We start from the raw sequence: 9,624 nt of genomic DNA, 5'->3' as shown, positions 1-9,624 counted from the left end.
ATTGAAGGACATTTGTAGCTCGATGTACGTATATGAATCACGGAAATGTGATATGACTCATACATACACACACACAAACACACACACACATATATATATATATATATATATATATATATATATATATATATATATATATATATATATATATATATATGTGTGTGTGTGTGTGTGTGTGTGTGTGTGTGTGTGTGTGTGTAATCAATGCCCTTTTCCTTTACTTCTCAGATAATCTAAAAAGTGAGACTGCTAACCCCATGACCTCTTTCTTAACCCTTGCTGATGCTATTAGCCGTACACAGTTGGGTCAACTGGTGCGTGGCAGACCTGCTTACAACTCTGTATTAGCAACTGTCAGAATGGGTTGGGCAAGTGTTTAACGATACCTCCATTCTAACTTATTGCGTACACTGTACAGGTTCGAATCCTGGCCCAAGAGACAGAAATTTCTATTTGTATCTTAGGTTTTGTTGTAGCAAGCGTTTCCAAAAAGTTTGAAGTTCTAATGGTAACTGTGGCAATTACAAATACATTCTATACATACATACATACATACACACACACACACACACACACACACACATATATATATATATATATATATATATATATATATATATATATATATAATATATATATATATATATATATATATATATATGTTGAAGTTTGTGACCGTGTGATACCTGATAATCATGGATTATCTCTTTAATTTTTACGCTTTTGACAATTAACATTTCATATATATATATATATATATATATATATATATATATATATATATATATAATATATATATATATATATATATATATATATATATATATATATATATATATATATATATATATATATATATATACATATAGGCAGAAATCGAAGCGCTTTCGTCTTTACTAAGACATTGTCAAGGAACGAATGCAATGCAGTTACAAAGAAAGTTACCAGGTAAACAAAAGTATCACGAAGACCAAATGGTTAATTATCAAAAGCGTAAAAATTAAAGAGATAATCCAGGATTATCAGATACCACACGGTCACAAATTTAAACATTTATTTAACCATAAGAGAAACTAAAACATAGCCATACAAAGTCCAAAAACATGTATAAAACTGAATATATTAATTTTGGTGCTAATATTACTCTACAACTTTTTTCATTATGAAGGCATCGAGTTTAAATAAATCAAGACTTAAATTTAGAACACATCCATTACTTGACTTGATGAAACAAGATTCAATGATAATTCTTTTTAACTGTGTTATTACATGGGATTCCAGCTCTTGCTTGACTCCAGTTAATAGGATTATCTAAATCTCTCACAAGTACATTTAATGCATTCAATATTTGCCCAGTTCTCACAGAATATTGGTGCTGTTTGATTCGTTGTGACAGGGATTTTCCGGTTTGCCCGAGATATATTTTACCAAACTTTTTACAAGGAATTTCAAATATGCAACCGGGAACATCTTAATGAGAATATTTTATTACTAAACTCTTAACATTAATATTACTGTAAACAACATTTATCTTAAAAAGCTTTCAAATTCTAGGAATTTCTAAAAAAAACTTTTATTAATTGGCAATTTTATGCTTACTAAATTCAAGTTTGGCATTAGTTAAATAAAATATTTTTCTATCACTTTTCCTTGCCACATCTACAAAAAACCTTGGGTATTTAAATTTCAAGGCAATATCATAAATAGTTTTAATCTCAGCGTTAATAAACTGCCCTCATAATGAAAAAAGTTGTAGATAAATATAAGCAACAAAATTAATATATTCAGTTTTATACATGTTTTTGGACTTTGTATGGCTACGTTTTAGTTTCTCTTATGGTTTAAATCTCTGTTTGAGTTTGTGACCATGCGTCATCCGATAATCCTGGATTATCTCTTTAATCTTTACCCTTTTGACAATTAACCATCTGGATCTGGTCTTCTTGATCCTTTTCTTAACCTGATAACTTTCTTTCCAATTGTATTTCATTCGTTCCTTAACCATGTCTTAGTAAAAACAAAAGCGCTTGGATTTTTGCCTATCATTTTCCTATGGTATACGCTTATTTAATGAAGTCACGTACATTTGCTGTGATTTTTTTTCTTTTCAGCATATATATATATATATATATATATATATATATATATATATATATATATATATATATATATATATATATATATATATATATATATATATATATATATATATATATATATATATATCACATATATATAAATTTTTGAGTTTTCTGTAACAGAAAACTATTGAGACGAATTTTTGACTGTCCGTCCTCCCTCAGATCTTAAGTACTACCGAGGCTACAGATCTTCAAATTGGTTACTTGATCGCCCAACCTCCAATCATCAAACATACCATACCAACTTACAGCCCTCTAGCCACGGTAATTCTTATCTTATTCAAGGTTAAAGTTGTCCATGATCGAATGTCTGTTACCGCAATAGATGTGCCAATGACACAGGCCATCAGCGGGCTGTGGCTGAAAGTTTCATGGGGTGCGGCTGAGTTTCATGGGCCGTGGCTGAGAGTTTCATACCCCATTATACGCTATACAGAAAACTTGACTGCGCCGAATAAACTTTCTCGCATGTTTTACTTGTTTACATTTCTATTTTAATTTCTTATTGAATCCAGACTAAATATTCTACTTCGCACACTAACTTTAATAAACTAAAAATTACACTGTCTTCGCCTTGTGTTTGTTTTCTCTCTTCCGGTCTTTCTTTCTTTTCAAGTACCTTTCGTTTACTCTTTGTCGAACTCTCAAATCTTGACTCTATCTCTATCTCAGTACGTCTCTCTCCTTTTCAAATAATGGTCTCAGTCTTCGGCCCTCGTTCCGAACTGTTTCTGCCTGTGTCTTTTTTTCACCCCGAGTCTATATTTTTATCAAGTTATCCCTTCCCCTCCCTAAGCTCCTCTCTTTCCGTAGGCCTCTCTATCTCTCTGCCCCTTTCCTTTATGACTTGACAGTCACTCAGTGTCTCTCATTCAAGACCATCGCCATTTTCTCTGTGTGTGTCTCTCTCGCTCTCTGTGTAAAAAGATGACCTTTGCGACAAATTCATCAAATCTCTGACGGAGATACAGAGGAATCTTAACGAGCAATTGCAGAGCCAATTAGATGGACATCGCTAACAAGGCACGCGTCTGCAACATTCGTCTATGTTCTTCCAGTGTTATTTGCCAGCACAAGTCAACAGTGTATTTATTTATAATGGAATGTCTGTCATCTGTATAAATAACGCTACATTTCTTGAGAATTCAGGGCAAATATGCGATGGCAAATTTAATTGTTTGAATTCCACTTGAAACAAAGTTACACTGAAATTCAAACACTGGAAACGATGTCACAAATTCTAATCGAATTTAAATTGAATAATTCAATACGTCAATATTTGTTCATCCTTGTTTATAATGATACAATACGCCTTGAAAATTCTTGGAAAATATTTCATTCTAATATCAATCACCACTGATAGAATATAACAGATATCTGAATAAAGAAAAGTACGGTATAGATGTGTTTAAACAATATGAAAAAATATTAAATCTCAGTTCGTTTGGCTAAAGTTATTTGAAATTTTAGAGACTAAACATAATATATTTTTTTAATGACGTTGAAAAAAAACATCGTAATAATTCGTTACTATACCCTTGACTCAAAGAACCTTTTATATATTTTTTCAACGGAGAAACTGCAACTTAAATAGTCATATACCAAACTATTTTTCACTGCATGGATCAATAATAATATTCATAAAGATAGTACCTAGTATATCAAAAGTATTAGTTCTTATTAAAAACAATCAGCGGGAGGACTCCAGACATTCATTCCCGAACACACTACTCGAGCGCTCGCACGGCTGAATCCCTGCAACAATCAACGCAAGATCCCCGACTTCGCCCCAGACCGGCTCGAACAATGAGAACTTCTGCTGTTGATCAGCCAAGAAGATGACCTACGAGAAGGTTGAAACGTCGTGATAAGCCAGAGCTCCACCAGCATTAATACCAGCTGAATACCAGAGACGACCGCAGCTTATGGAATGATACCAACACCGACGACGACGACCACTGCTTGACCCGGACCTGAGGAACGCCTTCCCACACACCAGTATACTGATAACTCCCTTTTCTATATAAAATACCACTTACAGCATTATTCTCAATATGAATATTTGCGCCAGTTATTAAGAAATATCGCTGTGCCATAAAATTGAGTAATAAGAAAAATAGAAAAGATAATATATAAGATTAATTCGCTGAATCCTGCCTTTTTATTCAAGAGAATTTGTTTACAAGAGGGTCTTCTTCCAAAATAATAATAATAATAATAATAATAATAATAATAATAATAATAATAATAATAATAGATGAGACTGGATACAAATACCTGGGAATAATGGAAGGAGGGGATATAAAACACCAAGAGATGAAGGACACGATCAGGAAAGAATATATGCAGAGCCTCAAGGCGATACTCAAGTCAAAACTCAACGCCGGAAATATGATAAAACCCATAAACACATGGGCAGTGCCAGTAATCAGATACAGCGCAGGAATAGTGGAATGGACGAAGGCAGAACTCCGCACCATAGATAAGAAAACCAGGAAACATATGACAATACACAAAGCACTACACCCAAGAGCAAATACGGACAGACTATACATAATACGAAAGGAAGGAGGGAGAGGGCTGCTAAGCATAGAGGACTGTGTCAACATCGAGAACAGAGCACTGGGGCAATATCTGAAAACCAGTGAAGACGAATGGCTAAAGAGTGCATGGGAAGAAGGACTAATAAAAGTAGACGAAGACCCAGAAATATACAGAGACAGGAGAATGACAGACAGAACAGAGGACTGGCACAACAAACCAATGCACGGACAATACATGAGACAGACTAAAGAACTAGCCAGCGATGACACGTGGCAATGGCTACAGTGGGGAGAGCTAAAGAAGGAAACTGAAGGAATGATAACAGCGGCACAAGATCAGGCCCTAAGAACCAGATATGTTCAAAGAACGATAGACAGAAATAACATCTCTCCCATATGTAGGAAGTGCAATACGAAAAATGAAACCATAAACCACATAGCAAGCGAATGTCTGGCACTTGCACAGAACCAGGACAAAAAGAGGCATGATTCAGTGGCAAAAGCCCTCCAAGGGAGCCTGTGCAAGAAACATCAGCTACCTTGCAGTAATAAGTGGTACGAACACCAACCTGAAGGAGTGATAGAAAACGATCAGGCAAAGATCCTCTGGGACTATGGTATCAGAACAGATAGGGTGATACGTGCAAATAGACCAGACGTGACGTTGATTGACAAAATCAAGAGGAAAGTATCACTCATGGATGTCGCAATACCATGGGACACCAGAGTTGAAGAGAAAGAGAGAGAAAAAATGGATAAGTATCAAGATCTGAAAATAGAAATAAGAAGGATATGGGATATGCCAGTGGAAATCGTACCCATAATCATATGAGCACTAGGCACGATCCCAAGATCCCTGAAAAGGAATCTAGAAAAACTAAAAGGCTGAAGTAGCTCCAGGACTCATGCAGAAGAGTGTGATCCTAGAAACAACGCACATAGTAAGAAAAGTGATGGACTCCTAAGGAGGCAGGATGCAACCCGGAACCCCACACTATAAATACCACCCAGTCGAATTGGAGGACTGTTATAGAGAAAAATAATAATAATAATATTTTAATTTTTTATTTATATTTTTATTTTTTTCCCCCTTAATCACAGTCCTCCAATTCGACTGGGTAGTATTTATAGTGTGGGGTTCCGGGTTGCATCCTGCCTCCTTAGGAGTCCATCACTCTTCTTACTATGTGCGCCGTTTCTAGGATCACACTCTTTTGCATGTTATTTTATTATTATTATTATTATTATTATTATTATTATTATTATTATTATTATTATTATAACCAAGAGTGCATGGCAAGAAGGACTAATAAAAGTAGACGAAGACCCAGAAATATACAGAGACAGGAGCATGACAAACAGAACAGAGGAATGGCACAACGAACCAATGCACGGACAATACACGAGACAGACTAAAGAACTGGCCAGCGATGAAACATGGCAATGGCTACAGAGGGGTTACCCCAAGAGTGGCGTGGTCGGTATGGTGTTGGCGTGCCACATCGGTGAGCGTGAGCTCGATTCTGGGTGATTCCATTGAGGAGTGAGAGATGTGTATTTCTTGTGATATAAGTTCACTCTCGACGTGGTTCGGAAGTCACGTAAAGACGTTGGTCCCGTTGCTGAATAACCACTGGTTCCATGCAACGTAAAAACACCATACAAACAAACAAACCAAGAATGAAACAGATATGATCAAAGAACGATAGATGGAAATAACATCTCACCCATATGCAAGAAGTACAATATAAAAAACGAGACCATAAACCACATAGCAAGTGAATGTCCGGCACTTTCACAGAACCAGTACAAAAAGAGGTATGATTCAGTGGTAAAAGCCCTACACTGGAGCCCGTGCAAGAAACACCAACTACCTTGCAGTAATAAGTGGTATCAGGACCAACCTGAAGGAGTGATAGAAAACAATCAGGCAAAGATTCTCGGGACTAAGGTATCAGAACAGCTTGGGTGATACGTGCAAATAGACCAGACGTGACGTTGATTGGCAAAACCAAGAAGAAAGTATCACTCTTTGATGTCGAAATACCATGGGACACCAGAGTTAAAGAGAAAGATACACCTGAAAAAAAAATAAGATGGATATGAGATTTGCCCATGGATATTGTACCCATAATCATAGGAACACTAGGCACGATCCCAAGATCCCTGAAAAGTAATCTGGAAAAACATACAAGAAGAGTGTGCTCCTAGAAACAGCGCATATAGTAATAAAAGTGATGGACTCTAAGGAGGCAGGATGCAACCCGGAACCCCACACTACAAATACCAACCAGTCGAATTGGAGTTCTGAAAATCAACAGTCAACATACGGCTGGAAGCATTTATTTCTTTATGTTAAGAACATGCTGAATCATTAAGAAGGATAAAAGCTAAGAATATATGCGACAAGAGTTATGAAATGTGAAAACCTAAAAAAATATTTCAGAAATTAAACAAATCTTGTTTTCATTCAATACATTAAACAGGTACACACAAAAAGATACATGGCGTGATGGTTAGAAAAACTGTCCCTACCAACCTATGAACATAACATGAAACTTCTTTTGATATGGCAGATGGCCATAATTTTTGGGGGGTTCTCAGTTCCGCACATGGTGTTTCGAGTTACCTGATCCAACCTGGCGTACAAATGGATTTCGATGAAGCATATAGAGTGGAAATGTAAGTCTACCACTTTAGTGTCATGTAATGTAATGATTTTTTGCATTTCAAGTCAGTGTACTTCTAAATCATTACACATGCCAATCTAATTTTGGATGTTGCGTAAGGCAGTTTTTTTTTTTACAATTATATCTTTCCTCGATGAAAGCAAGTTTTCTTTAAAGGGAAACTCAGCTGAACTGTACTACAAAATGTAATACTGTTCATAATATCCTAAACAGTAGTGTCGAACGTTCTAACATTTCTTAAAGGTTTTTGTCTTGTATCTCTAGAGTTGATCTGACTTTTTCACCTTTTTTAGACATGTCAACCGCCCAAGACACAAGATTTCATTTGGTGAACATGGGTTTGTGTGATGATTTATGTGGAAAGGCTAACCATTCTATAAATCCATCTCCTAAATCAATTGACTACATGCGGCAAGACTAGCTGCAGAATGAATATGGCGGCTTAAATAACCTATCAATGATGAACTCAGTCAAAAAGTATGCCAAAGATAACTCTGAATTAACAATAGAAGTAGAAATATACGGAGGCTCATCTCCAGGTGACACAATTTATGAAACGAATCCATAAAGAATTTAGGGAAGCTTCTTAAGTCGTTTCCCTTGATGCTGCTGGATACGTGGACATGCTGAACACTGCAATAGTCCTGCTTCTTTGTGCTGGTCCAGCACCTCTGGCAGTGTTATTTACATCATCGCAAGATAAAGCTAGTCTTATGAGAGGTGAGTTTAGTTTATATCATTTTTTTACCTACTAGTATTTACAACTTATCCTTGTGCATAAACTGGAATTAAACCTAAACAAGGAAATATCAAAAGTAGGAAGTTCTATATAGGCAGAAGTAAACACAATGAGGCAAGAATGTTATTAAACGGCATGGGCTCAGGAAATCTGTTATTAGATAACGGGGCAAGGAAATGGGGTTGGTCACCGCGGGGGTGAATAAATAATTCCTATTTCTAATATGTGTTTCACAGGCTTCAAGATGGTCAAAAGTGTAGTTGGTGAAGGTGTTTTCTTTGGAAAAGGATCACCACAGACTTTCATGACTGACAACTGTGATTCTGATAGAAAGGCGTTAGCAGTTACCACCTGGCCAACAGCTCAGTTGTTTCTTTGTATCTTTCATCTGCTGCAGAAATGCGGTGGTGGCTTCTTGATTCTAAATATGGTATCGAGAAGGAAAACCTCCATGAGCTCATGGCTGTGACCAAGAACCTCGTGTATGCTAAATCTCAAACAGAGTTTGCTCAATTTTAGAATGAATTCCAAACCAGCTCTCTAGCAGAGACACATCCCAACTTCACAAGGTAATATCATTATTCAGCAGTGTATATTGTTAGAATACTGTAATATAACGAGTTTTCTTATCTTAGTATTCACAGCGTTTTTCAGTGAATTATGGCAAAGTTCTTAAATAAATCACCAGTATTTATAACTACTTCCGTACGTCCTTTTCTTACACTTTTTTATGTCCATCCTTTCTTGCCTGTCAATTGATTGATTTGTATTTCAGGTACCTCCATTTGTTAGTAAAGAGGAAAGCGGAATGGGGACTAACCTTCCAAGCTGGTGCATTGTTGAGGGGTCATCACACAAATAATTTCTGTGAATTAACAATGTGTATAATCAAGGACATTGTGCTCAACTAATTCAAATGCTGTATACTGCGCAACAAAATTCCATTTATGTGCTATAACCTAAACAGTGCTTTGGCTTGTAACATGGTTGTGACACTATGAACTTAGATAATTTTGTATATACATTTGACAATGCTTTAATTAGTTTTTTTTATAAATATGGTGAAATTAAAACAGCTCAACTGTAAATATTTGTTTGCACCAGGTGAAAATTATGTATATATTGTGCTTCTCATGTCAGACTGGTATAAATGACTTCAGGATTATCCTTTATCTCTTTTTACCCAACCCTCTCGTACATGTGAGGTCATGATGATCGATTCTTTTCCACTCCATTCCTGTCAGAATATTCTGGAGAAATAATAATATTTAGGCATTGCCATTTACCTAAATTCCCTGGTGATTCTTTCTTTCTATGCTATTTTTCAGGTGCAAAGCTTACAACACTTCACAGTCTGTTGTCTTTACGGAGTTTTTAAAGTTTATATCAGAGGCTGGTGGAAGTAGCACTTTGCAGACGGCGTGTAAAAAATCTAAGGACATTCAGCAAGATAATTGACTAGAAGGTGATGCGCCTAAGAGGAGCGAAATAGCAAGTGGAAAGTCAGACAA

General features: G+C 35.9%; 1 pseudogene; it reads left to right on the top strand.

Moving 5' to 3' along the window:
- The first annotated feature begins 257 nt into the window (after positions 1–257).
- LOC135213864 (uncharacterized) lies at positions 258–9,024 on the top strand (annotated as a pseudogene).
- The last annotated feature ends 600 nt before the right edge of the window (positions 9,025–9,624 follow it).

Source organism: Macrobrachium nipponense, chromosome 43 (genome assembly GCF_015104395.2).
Source record: "Macrobrachium nipponense isolate FS-2020 chromosome 43, ASM1510439v2, whole genome shotgun sequence".
Classification (NCBI taxonomy): Eukaryota; Metazoa; Arthropoda; class Malacostraca; order Decapoda; family Palaemonidae; genus Macrobrachium; species Macrobrachium nipponense.
This window is presented reverse-complemented; position numbering and strand designations above follow the sequence as displayed.